We start from the raw sequence: 14,026 nt of genomic DNA, 5'->3' as shown, positions 1-14,026 counted from the left end.
TATCTCATTTGGATTATGTCTTAGAGAACCTTGAGTTTAGTGGTTCAGAGGGAGGGAGGTTGGGTGCGGGTGCTACGGTCAGATGAGGCTATTCCGGGTCGTTGTGTAAGCAAAGGAGACGTAAAACAGCGCGATGTGTTCCCAATGGCTCAAAACAGTTGCATGTGGCTGAGACAATACTTCAGGTGAGGAATAGTGGGAAAGAAGCCCAGAGAAGAGGGAGGACCTAGACGACCAAAGTGCTTATTTGCCGTGCTTAGGAGTTTGAACTCATCCTGAAGGCAGTGAAAGGGAGGAACAAAATCAGGTTTGTTTTTTGGAAGGAGTATTGACAGCAGCGTAGAACACAGATTGGGGGTGAGAAGGTATTGCGGGGAGAGAAATGGATTGAAAACAAGAAAAACTTCAGTAGATCCCACACTGTGCGCTCATCTTCCATTCTCACCTTCCTCACCTTGCATTCTGTGGTGTTAGTGAGAGGGATATGTTGTTATGAAATGAGCAGTAGGGAATTGGCCATGTGTCTACCTGGCCATGATGCGTGGAACGTGCACTTTTCTCCTGGACCATGTCTTGGGGGAAAAGGATTTTATTTCCCAAGTCATGGCCTGAGATGTCAGAAGAATGGAATCGTACAAAGGGCTAGTGATATAACTCAGGAACTGGAGGGGATTTTGCTGGGCAGACTGACCAACTCAGATAGGCAGGTTTTAAGCTGGATAAGGAGAAAAGTGCCGTAGTTGTGGTGTAGAATCTATGGAGAAAAATGTGAACCAAATAGAAAACAGGAGCATAGTATCTGGTTCTTCAGAGGATGACTCCACCGGAGAAGGAGGACAGTCCCACCACCACGGAGAGAGTGGAACAGTGAGGTGTCCTGGTTGACACCACAGGTTTTAGTCATAGCACACTTGACTTTGAATCTTGACTCTGCCTCTTACTAGCTGTGACATCGTGAGCAAGTAACATTCTCCAGTCGAGTTTTCATCTCTAAAATGGGGTGAAAATAAAGCCAGCTTCAAACGCTTGTTGTCAGGATTAAATTAGAATATATGCAGAGTGCCCGTCTTATCCTGAGTCCTTGATAAAATTTAGCTCTCACTGACATTCTTAGAATTCACATCAATGACTCAGCTGTCTCACACCAAAGTACTAGAAATTCCTACCCAAAACCAGACAATCTAATAGATTTCAATGTGATTCGGTGAATTGGCGCTCATGACTAGAAAACACAAGAGAACAAAAGACAAGAAAAAAGAGCTCCAGCCCCTATACTTCCACAGACTGTTAGTGGTACTTACCTCTAGGTGGTAGAATATGGGTATTTTACTTTCTTCCTTTTTTTTTTAACGTCAGATTTTTATTTTGCTTTTGCTCATTAAAAAAAAATCTTTCCAGTAGACAAGACAGGACATCTATTTCCGCATTTGGTGGGGGGGGGGAATATGATTTCCTGTATGGAAATCTACAAACACAAAAGTAGGTATGTAATTAAACGAGCCTTCTCTGGAGCTGCTTCCCTGGCCTCAGTTCCCCACTGGCAGCACAATCCCAGGACTCTCCTGCTCCAGGATCTCATCTTCGTGTAGATTATACTACAGATGTTTCCCCTAAGAGTTGTTGTGTCACCCAAGTAACACCTACTGGTCACCAGAAACCCCACCCAGTGCTTCCAGAGTCAGCCCCTCAGCCGGCTCCATCTCCTCAGCCCTCCGTTCAGTCCTGACGTGTGGGTCTGCTGTCAGGTCCCAACTCCCTCACTTTGCCTGCTTCACATGAAGTTCCCAGTTAGGTCAAGTTTGGGACAAAAAGGCCTTGCCACTTTGGAGCACGAAGAACAGAACACTGGGAAATAATACACGTGTCGCATACTATTTAGAAAAACATGGTAAGAAATCCAAAGAAAAGATTGATATGATCTCATGAAGAGATGCTAAAAGGGAATCAGGCTTCACGGATGAGGGCCTGAGAATAAAATGCTGAAAATATGCTCACTAATGATCTGATGTAGAAGGAAATGAAGAGGCAGCCAGAGAAACTAATGCGACTCCCCAAGAAGTCTCTGATGAGCTCAGATGTAAAAAGACGATGTTAGGGAGGAGAAAAAAAAAAGGATGGAGGAAGGGGAATGTTACATGGAATGAATTCAAATGCAGTATAAACCATGTATGCAAAATGTCAGGAACTCAGCTAACTAAACTAATTCCAGGGTAAGATAGAGTTTTAAAGATGTAAAGACAACAAAGAGTGGGGGGTCAGAGTAATAAAAGGAAGAGGAGGTGTTCTACATCCTTAGGAAGATGGTTCATACACATGGGAATTATATGTTTATTTTACTCATTATAGAAGTACATATCCTTCTAATCAAGCTGGAAAACAAATCCATGAAACAAATAAAAAAAACCCTATACTTTCACCACGTAGAGTTATTTTTTTGGCATTTTTATATATCAAAATCAAAATCAGGATGATATTCAGCATATAATTTCCTCCTTTATTTTTATATCATAAGCACTTTTCCAGATCATTGTTTATTTTTTTAAATGCATGCTTTTTTAAAGTGACTATATAATCTTTAGTCATCTAGATTTTAAGCGTCTCCCTACTTTTGGACATTTAGGTGGTATCTATCACCATTATGAATAACGCCACAGTTAAGGTCCTTTTACAAATACTTCAAATAAATTATTTCCTTATGAGCTTATTTCTAGATGTGGAATTACTTGGACAAAGGGCAAAACATTTTTAAGGATCTTGACACATATTGTTTAGCCACCATTCAGAAAAGTCAGCCCAATTTATGCTCCCACTATACAATGTTTCAATGTTCTAAACATAATGTTAACAACGGACAAAGACAGAGCCTAATCATTTAAATTCTAGTTTTCTTACGGTTTATCTAGCATTTCTTACGGTTTATCTAGCATTTCTTACGGTTTATCTCACATTGAAAAAGGTAAAATGGATGTCATGAAGAGGGAATTGAACCTCCCCTATAAAATAACATAAGCAACTAGCTGTCCAAAATGCATCTGGGAGGCTATCAACCCAGGAAAATACATCCCACATTGCAAGAACTTGCAATTGTGATTTTAACATCACTGTCATCAATCTTTCCAATATAGGATGGTAAGGAAGACAATCTAATAACATGAACATTTAAAAAAAAAACCACATGTATAACACTGTGACATTATGAAGAATGTAAACAGAAAAATGCCAGAAATTAATGCATCAACATATTAAGAGTGTTTCAGTTTGAAATTCTTTTTTCTTGTTTCCTCTATTTCCAAATTGTTTGTAATGTGTTTGTGTCACTTTACAGTGGGAGAAAAATGAATTTTTAAAGTGGTACACAAGAGATATGCCTGAACACAGGAGAAAAGCAGATTATAAAAACCAAGCATCAGTTAAGTGTAACAGAAACCGACAGCCTAGTGGTGTCACTTGTTAAAAAGATGGCTTATGTGCACTTGGACGAATGTGAGTTGATCTCTAAAAGACAACATGGGATCTCTTCGAACAGGTTACAACAAATTATGCCCAATTCTGCCTTTGATATAGTTATTAGGTGAGTAGATAAGGAGAAATGCTTTCACTGTAACATGTGTTTCCATTTTAGCCAAGCATTTGATGACTTATCTTTTGATGGTGTCCTTGGGAGTGAGATTGGACATGTGGATTGGACTGCAGGACTATGAGTTGACTTCACAGCTGCTTGTACAAACTGTACATGAGAAGTTCTGCTCAGCAGTTATCATGTGAAACGACCAATCCCCACAGGGTTTCATCAGCTCTAATAGGTCTAGATTATATGAAAGGAAAGGAGGGCTTGGAGAATGATTCTCTACTTTTAAGTCTCTGGATAAACATGTCTCTGATAAATAGGATCTATTGCTTTTTTGTTTTAAATTTAAATCTTTGAATTTAAATCAGTACAGACACTCAAGAATGTTGAGTTATATGGATGCTTCAAGAAGATCATGGATTTTAAAAAACAGTCTTAAAGCATTTCATTGTATGAGTACGTAAATACATCAAGGACCTTTACAGACGATTTCCCTTGTCTCCTAGGGAAAAACAGACCCAACTGATTATTTACACTGTCAAAGCTATTTATGACTTTCCCTTTGTTTCTACATGTTCTCACATTAATTTTCTTGAATATAGCATCTCTCCCTTCATTTCCCTGCTCCAAAATCTTGGTATTTATCTAGCAAGATATTCATGTTGTGTTCCCCACAACACGAATATTAATTTTTGCTCCAAAAGATGCACTAGGGCTTATGGTCAGGGGATGTCATCCTGAAAAATCATGCTAGGGCTTACTTTCCATTAGGTCTTATTTTCGGGGAAACACGGTACTACATATGTATAACAATGCATTCCTCTATCCACTCAATCCATTATTTGAAAAGCTGATAATTTAGAAAATCTTTCAAGAAGAAAACTATAGAATTCTGTCCCCAGTCCTACTCTATTCAATACTTTCACCTAATTGGATGAAGAATAAAAAAAAATCTTCTACCAATTTTCAGATGTTGCCCAGCTGAGAGAATGCAGAGTTGATCACGAAAAGTTCAATACGTCAGCCAGTAACCACACGATAAATTTCACAAGGTCAATGTAAACATATAGGTTGATTAAGTAGGGGATGGAGCAGTTTTAGCTTGAAGAAGTTCCAGATGTTTCTGTTGACCACAAGTGGAGCCTGAGCCAGTAGTGACATGGCTGAAGTGTAATGGAATTAGATTGTGTTCAAGGTCATAGACAATCCAGCCTTGGATACAATTGCTGGTTCATATTGTGCCGGCCAGACCAAAGTTTGGCAGTTCTGAAGGAGCACCTTGAAAAGCCAGAACTCTCAGAAAGACAATGGAAAGTCTGAAAGTTGTGTAATAGGATAAGAATTCAAAGAATCATAGATGTTTACCTTAGAGAGGAGAAGACATAGAACACTGCCTCCGAAATTTTTTTAAAAAATAAAACAAGGAAAAAAAGGCACAAAAAAGGGGGGGAGGGGAGGAAGAAAACTGTCTCCAAATATTTCAAGAACCATCATGTGGAAGAAATTTTAAACTTATTCTGAGTTGTTTCTATAGGCAGAACTTGGATTAACGAGTAGCACTTACAGGGAAGAAGGATTCGATGTACGAAGGAAATGTTTCATAAAGAGTTTCAGCAATGAAATGGGTTTCTTCAAGAAGTGGTGAACCTCCTAACATTGGTAACATTGAGGTTCTGGGCCTTTGGAGTTCAACTGAACACCCCAAAGAATAGATAAGGCCACTCTCCCGCTTAGACACTCCGTGGCTGCCCATTAAAATTAGAACAAAATGCAAACTCCTCACCATGTTCCTCACCCTGGCTTTCCATGATCTGACTCCTGCCGACCTGTATCCTTGGCATTCTCTCCTTTCCAGCTTTTTGTCCTTTTAGTTATTGATTCCATGACTATTCTGTAAGGATGATTGTGTACCAGAAGAGCTGTGAACAAACAAAGCAGACAAAAATCTTTGTCCTGAAGTTGATGATATTCTAGTGGGAAACGAAAAACCAGAAAATAATGATAATGAACAAATAGATGAGGTGTCAAGTGGTATGTGTTATGAGGAAAAATAAACATGGTCAAGGGAATAGAAGTAGTGGAAGGAAGCACTATTTTAAGTAGGGCAATCAGGGCCGGCTTCTCTGAAGAAGTGAAGTTAGACCAGAGACCTGAAGGAAGAGAAGGAGTGAGCCCTGTGGATCCCTGAGAAAGCAACAAGGACAAAGCTCCAGGTTTGGAAGGTGATGGGCGGGTCCAAGGAAGAGGCCGGTGAGGCTGGAGGGAAATGAGCAAGGAATGAGTGAGGTCAGAGATGACGCAGAGAAGGGATAGTTAGGTGAGGGGAGCAGATATTTGGAGCCATGTTGGCCATAGCCAAGATGTGAATTTCACTGAACAATATGATATAGGAAATCCCAAAAGGTTCAGAGGAAAGTGACATAATTCGAATATTTCAAAAGGACTCTTTTGGTGGCTTTGTGGGGAATAGTCTGTAGGTAAACACAGGCCGAATCAGGGAGATCAATAGGTTGGACTTTCTAGAAGCAGTCGCTGAGTCAGAATTTGGAGTGTAAGGGGTTTGTTAGAAACCAACACTTGTGAAGGCAGGGGAGGAAGCAATTTGGCAGAGAAAGAAGTTGTGCTGACATGCAAACCTGGCAAGCTTTGGGCAACTCAGTGGAGATCTCTGGAGCAAGTATTGCCTGTCAGAGTGTCCTGAAGTGGCTAGGCCTTTCTGTCTTCTTCTTGCTCAGTCACTGGATACAGGCTGCCAAGGTAGGGCGTGACCACAGACAAGGCAGCTCCCTGCAACTGATGCAGACCCCAAAGGAACGGACAGCAGGAGCTGTGTGCTGCCCACGCTCCTCACAACATGGGCAGCAAGTGATTCCCTGAAGGAGGAATTTAGTGGTGCATCTCTGACCACCACAGAAGTAGATGCAGAGACTGCTAGTTTCTCCCGTATTTATTTTAGTGTAAGAACATCCCCAAGTTTTATCAGAGCCCACAGCTGCCCAGGTGGATGGTACATTTCCTAGATTCCCTTGCAGCTAGACATGGCCATGTGATCACGTCCTGACCAATGGGATGTGAGTGGAACTGATATGTTCCAGCATGTATCCTAAAATAGGAAGCTGCCCTTTACCTACACACACTCTGTCTCTCACTCGTTTTCCCGGCCTTTGCAGTGGGATAGGATAGAAGGAGCCTGCTTCAAAAATGAAGGAAAGAATAATACCTTAGGGAATGCTGTAGGCACAAGATAGAATCTGGCTTCCTGAACCACCTGACATCATAGGGCCTTCTACCTCTATCTTATTTGGACTACCATAATTTTTCAGTTCATCATCTTAGCTAGGATAATGTTTTTGCTACAGCACCTTAGCCAACACCCTAACTACTGCTGAGGCAGTTGTAACAGTCCATGTTGGTAGTAATGGAAGTGGTCAACAGTGATGAGATTCAGTTTCATTAGGAAGAGTCATTGTGATTGGCTGATGAATGTGATGTGAGATTCCTGAAAATAGAGAAGACTTGAATTTTAGGCTTCAGCAATTGAAGCACTCGAGATGCCATTTACTAAGATGGGGAGACCAGGCAGGGGTTGAATTTGAGGTTGGTTCATAGAACTGAAAGTTCAGTTTTTAACCTGATAAATTTGGGATACCTAACTGGATCCAAATTGAACATAAGAATCTGGGATCAAAGAGATAAGTCCAGGCTGGAGAAATGAATCTGGGAGATTATAGATGGTATTTAAATCCACGGTTTTCTTTCTCTCCCTGACACACGCCAAAGTCCTTGCCGTTGTTCTCTCTGCCTGGAAACCTCTTCTCCCAGATATTTGCTTTGCCCTCCCTCTGACCACTTGGGGCTTCTGCCTTCTACAAACTTGGCTAAAACATCACCCTGTCCGACTTCACTCCACACAGCACTGCCCTACTGTACCCCCTCCCTCACCCTTATCAGCACCTGAAGTTACCTTTCTTCATTCGCTTAGTATTCATTGTCTGCTTTCCCACTTGGAGTGCAAACCTCTCGAGGGTTGACTCTGTCTTTACCTATTGCATCCTCAGCACCTAGAACAGTGCCTGACACACAGTCAATGCTCTATAAATAGCTGTGGGCTGACTGATGAGAGAAGAAGAGAAGTAACATTGCTCAAAGCCATTTCCCTGGCAACACTCGCCAACTTGAGATTTGCTTCTGGAAATAAGCCTCTTTGGAAAATGCAAATGTTTCCTGAAAAAGTTAAGCCTCATCCATATTGTAACAAAATTAATTTAATCAGAGTGTGTGTGTGTGTGTGTGTGTGTAGAGTAGAATTCAAGAAATAAGCATTTTGGTTGAAACATGGAAGAATCTTGAAAGGAAGTAAGTAGGCCTGAGTGGCAGCTAGTAGAAAACGGAGTGTGGAGTACAAGCAAGTGTGACCGTCCCAAGCAGAGAGAGGGCAGAAATGGGAACCATGAATAAATGGTCACCAAGGCAAATTTTATCTTCTTGTCACTTCTCTTGAAGCTGTGTGCTAAGCCAGAGCTAAAAGATCAGGATTGCCATTGAACAGTGTGTCTTAACTTCTTTCAAACTCATTTGTCAAACAAACCAGTGCACTTCATTATTAATGCATATTTTCTTCTAGCAGTGAGATGGGGCTTCACATGGCTATAAATAGAGGAAGAAATCACATACCTCTTAACCCTTTTCTTCCATACATCTTGGTCCCTGAGATGTACTTAACAAACTCATTTTTTAATAAACATAAAAATCTCATGCCCTCATTTCATGTTATTTGAGCAAGAGACTATGACCAAAACTAGATTAGAGCAACGGCAATAGGAGGAACAATATTTTATCTTGGAATATACATACATTTTAGTTGCAAAGTCTCAATGTGGGATTTGCACTGGCTGGCTTGCTACTGCAGGTTAGAGAAAAATATCTTTTCCTTCTACTCCTCTCAGCTGGAGTTCCTACAACAAAAGAGAGATTAACTAGAGGCAAACAGACAAATCTATTTAGGCTGCACGTGACAGGAAGACCTTCATAAGGAAATGAAGACCCACAGAAGTGGTTAAACCAGATCATTTTTTTACGCTGGGTTTGATGAAGAGTGGAAAGTCATGGGAAAATGTGATAGGACTAAAAGGACACGAGGTAAGTGTCATAAACTGGGGAAAGCTTAGCAGACGCTGTTCCTTCAGATTCCTCTGGTGGCCGTCCTGTCTTAGAGGTAAGGAGACTGTTCTCCTTAGGGTATATGGAAGGCATTTCTCACATGAGCGTCTCATGACCTGTTTTGGGGGAAGGTCAGAAAGTCCTTCAGCACAAGCTGTTTGTCAGATTCCTTCAGCTTAAAATAGTCAATATGTCAAGAGACTGTATTTTGGGGTAGCGTGTCCTGGACCCTGTCACTCCAATGCGTCCTTCCTGCCAGTGTGACACCAGGGACAGGACAGAGTAGATTACTTTCATAGAAACCATCTGGGGCTGCTGTTTTCAAACAAGATGCCTTGGCTTCCACTGTCACATAGACCCTCCTAGAAGACAAAGTCCCCAAGCCTGAGGACACTGCAATGAAAGGACCTCCAAGTCCTCCAAAGTCTTAATTCACGTTAGCACAGTCAGCTCCTGGTGCAGTCTGGCCTCTCTGGTCCAGCCCTGTGTCGCTCCAAACTGTCCCCATTCCTTCTCCAGGTTGGAGGTGGGCAGAAAACGGGAAAAGGTGAAAAAGAAGGAAAAGGGACTTGAACAAGCATCATCTCTGTCCTCCATTGTACATGTAGATTTTTCACATGGTAGGAAACTGTATGAGAAGTTCGGCTGTTCATCTTTTCCCAGTGAAGGCTAAACGACTGTTGGGTAGTTATTAAAAGCTACATCCATATCATAAAAATTATTCCTACAGTACAAAATGTGAATAGTGAGAAGTTCTTGTCTCATCCTGGACCACCTTGGTATTCCTCAAAGTCAATCGCTGTTACCACTTTCTTGGTATCCTTCTAGAGAGAGTCTACGCAATTTATTTATTCTGTTATTCTATTTACCCCAATATCAGCACAGCATACACAGTGTTCTATGTCATGTTTATTTCACTAAGCAATACATCTCGGTAATTATCCCATATCTGCAGGCATGGACTTGCCTTGTTTTTTAAATAGCTTCCTAGTATACACGTAGCATTGTATGGGCGTATTATAATGTAGTTGACTGGTACCCTAGCGATGGATATTTATCTTGTTTTCACTTATTCACTATTTACTGGAATATTCTCAGGTACCATTACGTTGTGCATGTGTATAAACATATCCATAAGATGAATTCATAAAAGGGGAATCACTAGACTTGCGTGTGTTTTAAACTTTTATATTCTCAAATTGCCTTCTTTGGGAATTTGGCAGAGATTCTGGAATTGCCTTTCAATGAGATTGTAACGATTTCACAGCCACCAGTAAAGTAGAATAATGTATGAGATAAACACTGGCTAGTTAACGTTTGTCACAGTGGACGTTTCCCTCCATGAACACCAGATGGCGGAGTGGACCCTAATGTATGCCACAGTGAATGGAAGATGAGCTGAAAAGACTTGAAGCCTCATTTTGATTACATAGATTCAGTAGACGAATTTGGCAAACCAGTTATACTTTGATGACTCTCTGTAGCTAGAGATGTTTCAATATATCAGTAATAGCAGATGGTAGCCTGTGCTTTTTTTCCCCTTTTACTCGAAAGAACACTGGAAAGATCCTCATTTTTTGCTCCAAAAATCCTTCCCCATTACACAAACACTACACTTTCTCCCACTGAATGGAAAATGTGTGAATGGTATAGTGAACACAAGTTAGCTATAACTCTTGGAGTTGCATTTATGTGTGAAAGTGACTGATTTAGCTCATGTTGCTGCAACAAGGAAATGTATGAACATACATATGTCACATACGACTATTTCTTCAAGCAAATAGAAATGAATAATTAACGTTGAGGTATTTACTATGATAAGGCTTCCATTTGGCAGAATACCAGCAAACCAATTTCACAGCAGAAAAACATGATTTTTTTACTGGACAGTGTATCATTTGAACAGAATATATCCAAATAAAGTTGGATCTGCTTTGCAATTTATGAGTACACATACGTTTATATGTGACTTTAGATAGCTGCCCCCAACCCACCGCCCACATACACCCAATGGAGAAAATACTCATTGACTTATATGGGCTCACCTATAAAACGCTGTCTGGTCTGCAGGGGGAAATATTTTTTAATCAATCCAGCATTTCCCTAAAAGATAAACAGATGGGAAGTTAATGAAATTGATCTGCTGAACTACCTCTATAGGACCAATGTTTAACTACCTATTACAGAGTCTATTGTTGCTTCTGCTGAGTAAATGACAGATGTCCTCTTTGTAAAGCATCTTAGATGAAATGTACATAATTTTAGGGGCAAAATCATCTAGTTGCTATAGTTCCTTGGGACACTAAAAGTCCTTAAGCTGAATAGGAAGGGACCCTGCCTCGTAAGGGGGAAAACGAGGTTTATGAAGACCTATTAAGTTCTAAGTCACTTAGACCTATTAAGTGCTAGGAAATCATGGCTCAGATAAGAAACCCAAATTAACACAATAGCTGAGTGGCCAAGCAGCATATGAACCAAAGTCTATCTCCTAGACCATGTCTAGGTTTTCAATGTATGGTCCCCAGCCCGGCAGGGTCAGCATCACCAACATCTCTGGACATTTCTTCCAAATGCAAATTCTTGGGTCCTGGCCTATTCCTACTGAATCAGAAATTCTGGGGGCAGGGCCCAGCAATCTATTTGAGTAAGCCCTCTAAGAGATTCTGATGCAAGTTCAAATTTGAGAACCACTGTTGTAGAGGGCATTCTCCTTCCATAATAGCATGATGCACGGAAGTGATGCAGGAGAGGAGGAACTCGTGTGCACTGAGGCACCGTGGTGAGCCAAACACTCCCATGGGTGTCTCTCTTCTTATTTCTCCTAAACCTCAAACAGCCATGCCAGTTGGGTGTTAGTATTTTGATTTTACCTTGAGAAACTGAAGCTGAGGACGATAAGGCCATTTGTTGAAGCTCCCAATATCAGCAAGAATCAGAGAGGCAATTTATACTTGGGCCTATCTGATTCCACAAGCGAAGCTTCTTCCATCATCCACAAGAAAGTTCTGTCTTAATAGTGATATTGATCAGCTAAGTGTTTATCCTGAAACGCTTATAAAGTGTTCACACACAATTATAATGAGTTTGATTGTGTGGTTTCCCAGCCTAAATCTAGATCAAAGATAACAAACCAAAGTGAAACTGCTAGAAGTGAATCAAATGGGGCAAAAAGTAACAAATAGCTGAATAGTCTGGAAGGAGATAGTAAAAACTCTCAAAAAGTGACTAACTTCCAAAAAAATGTTAAGACTGTATCATTTTAGAATGAGAAAAAACAACACAGCTTAGTTTTTAAAAATTGAAGATCTGGGGCTATTTTGTGTAAGGGTCAACCCTTCAACACTTGTTCAACTTGTCATTATAATAATGGATATCATAATGGCGGGTTAGCCATTGAAAATAGGTTGAGTTTCCCACATAACAGTGTATGAAGCATACTTCAGAACGATCTGTGTAAGAAATGGTTCAAGTGGAAAATGCATTGGCTCTCGAGTCACAAGGTATAATTCACCTGAGCATCTCTTCCACACAGAATTTTGCATTCTTCAAGGCCATGATTGCTTCAAACCAAGTTGGTCTTAGACTTGAACCTGCCTTTCCTTTTGTCTCAATTAAAGGACCTCTGTTGAACCCAGACCTAGACCTGGAGAGAGTGAGGTCCTGGCCAGGACACAATTACATGGAAACGGCCTCAAGCTCAGATGTAAGTTATTGAGGCTCCTGAAATAAGTTAAGAATCCTGGAGGAGCTGACTTATCCTTTTGCCCTTTTGATACAACAAAAGAGGCCCCAGGAGACTCTAGAAGAGACTTCAAATGCTGTCTAAGCCATAGTTGCTACTGTGGGATTGGTCACATCAGAGAGGTGTGGTTTTTTGTTTGTGGTTTTTTTGTGTGTTTTTTTGCAATATTCCTAACCAGGATTTTTTGCTCATGACGTTATGCCAGGATTTGAGAGTTACAAATAACAGAGGAGCTAGCAGATCACATATCTGAGTCTTAAATGTCCAGAAAAAATATGACAAAGAGGTGTACAGAGAATCCAGAAAATTGGCCAAAAAAAGAGAACAGGTCAGCAAGCCTGCACGAGGGGTCTGTCCCACAAGCACCCTTTGCCACATGCTGCAACTGCCCAGCCACTGGTAAGCCATAGCTGCAAACAAGATCGTGATAATTCAGAGCTCCAGCTGGGTCTTGCTTGGGAATGAAGTCTCACCAGGGAAAGAAAAGAATGTTCCTATCTGAGTCTCTCATCAGGCTGGACTCATTACTGGCTTCTCCATCGTTGGATTAAAGCAACAGGATAGCAATTTAGGGATGGCTGATTGAAAGCACATTGAGACATGGTCGCTGAGCAGTTGCAGAGGCACCAAATTCAAGGAAACCCCTCAAGTGGCTCCTACCAGCAATGCACCTCATCCAAAGTGCTGATGGTAAGGCAGCAGCAATTTCCAGGAGCTCTCACAATTGGTAGAATATATTGGTAGAGCCCATTTCAGTGCACACCTTGTCCCTTCAATAAAGGAGCTGTAATTAAATCAAAGAGATCTGGTGGTGTCATGCAGGGCGGCCTGCGGGGTCTCAGCAACCACTCCCCACGTAAGAACACAGGACACGGTGAGGCCAAAAAGGAACACCCACGGAGCCATAGGCAGGGAGGTCATACCACTATAGTCTCACTGGAGGCTGGAGTCACATGACGTGCAACCTGCTGCCCGCTTTTCTGCCAACCGACTGACTCTCCTCAACTCCCACTCTCAAGTTTCCTCGACTCCGCTCCCCAACGCAGCCACGGCAGTTATATTAGTGGCCAATGGCTCAATGGTTACAGCTGACAGCCAACTAGCCACAGCTGACAGCCATCTACTACCCGAGACAGCACCCCTCCATGTGAGGCCGAGAGCCTGGAAACTGCTCTCTGGGGCTCTGTCCCCACAGGTGGGATGAACCATCATCCAGTCCAGCGGCTCTTAACCCTGGCACACATCCCAGGTCTCCAAAGATTCTTCCAAAACGTACACCCTGTGTCCTTTCCAGATGTAATGGATCAGAATCTCTGCAGGGAGACCCAGGAATCCTTGTTTTAAAAAGCTTTCCAGGTGATTCTGACATTATCTCAGGAGTAGCAGTTGAAAACAGTTATTTCTATTCCAAACCCTCCCGTCTCCCAACCAAAGTCCCTGGGACCAGGAGAAATAGCTTCTTTGACACTTGGTTGTCCAGCCTGCGTTTGGTCACCTCCAGTGATGGGGGAACTCACTACCTAGCGAGATCACCCCGTTTTATTTTGAGTAGGCTC

The sequence above is a fragment of the Rhinolophus sinicus genome, linkage group LG15, assembly GCF_036562045.2.
Source record: "Rhinolophus sinicus isolate RSC01 linkage group LG15, ASM3656204v1, whole genome shotgun sequence".
Taxonomy (NCBI): Eukaryota; Metazoa; Chordata; class Mammalia; order Chiroptera; family Rhinolophidae; genus Rhinolophus; species Rhinolophus sinicus.
The sequence above is the reverse complement of the archived record's forward strand: the minus strand, read 5'-3'. Positions refer to the sequence as shown.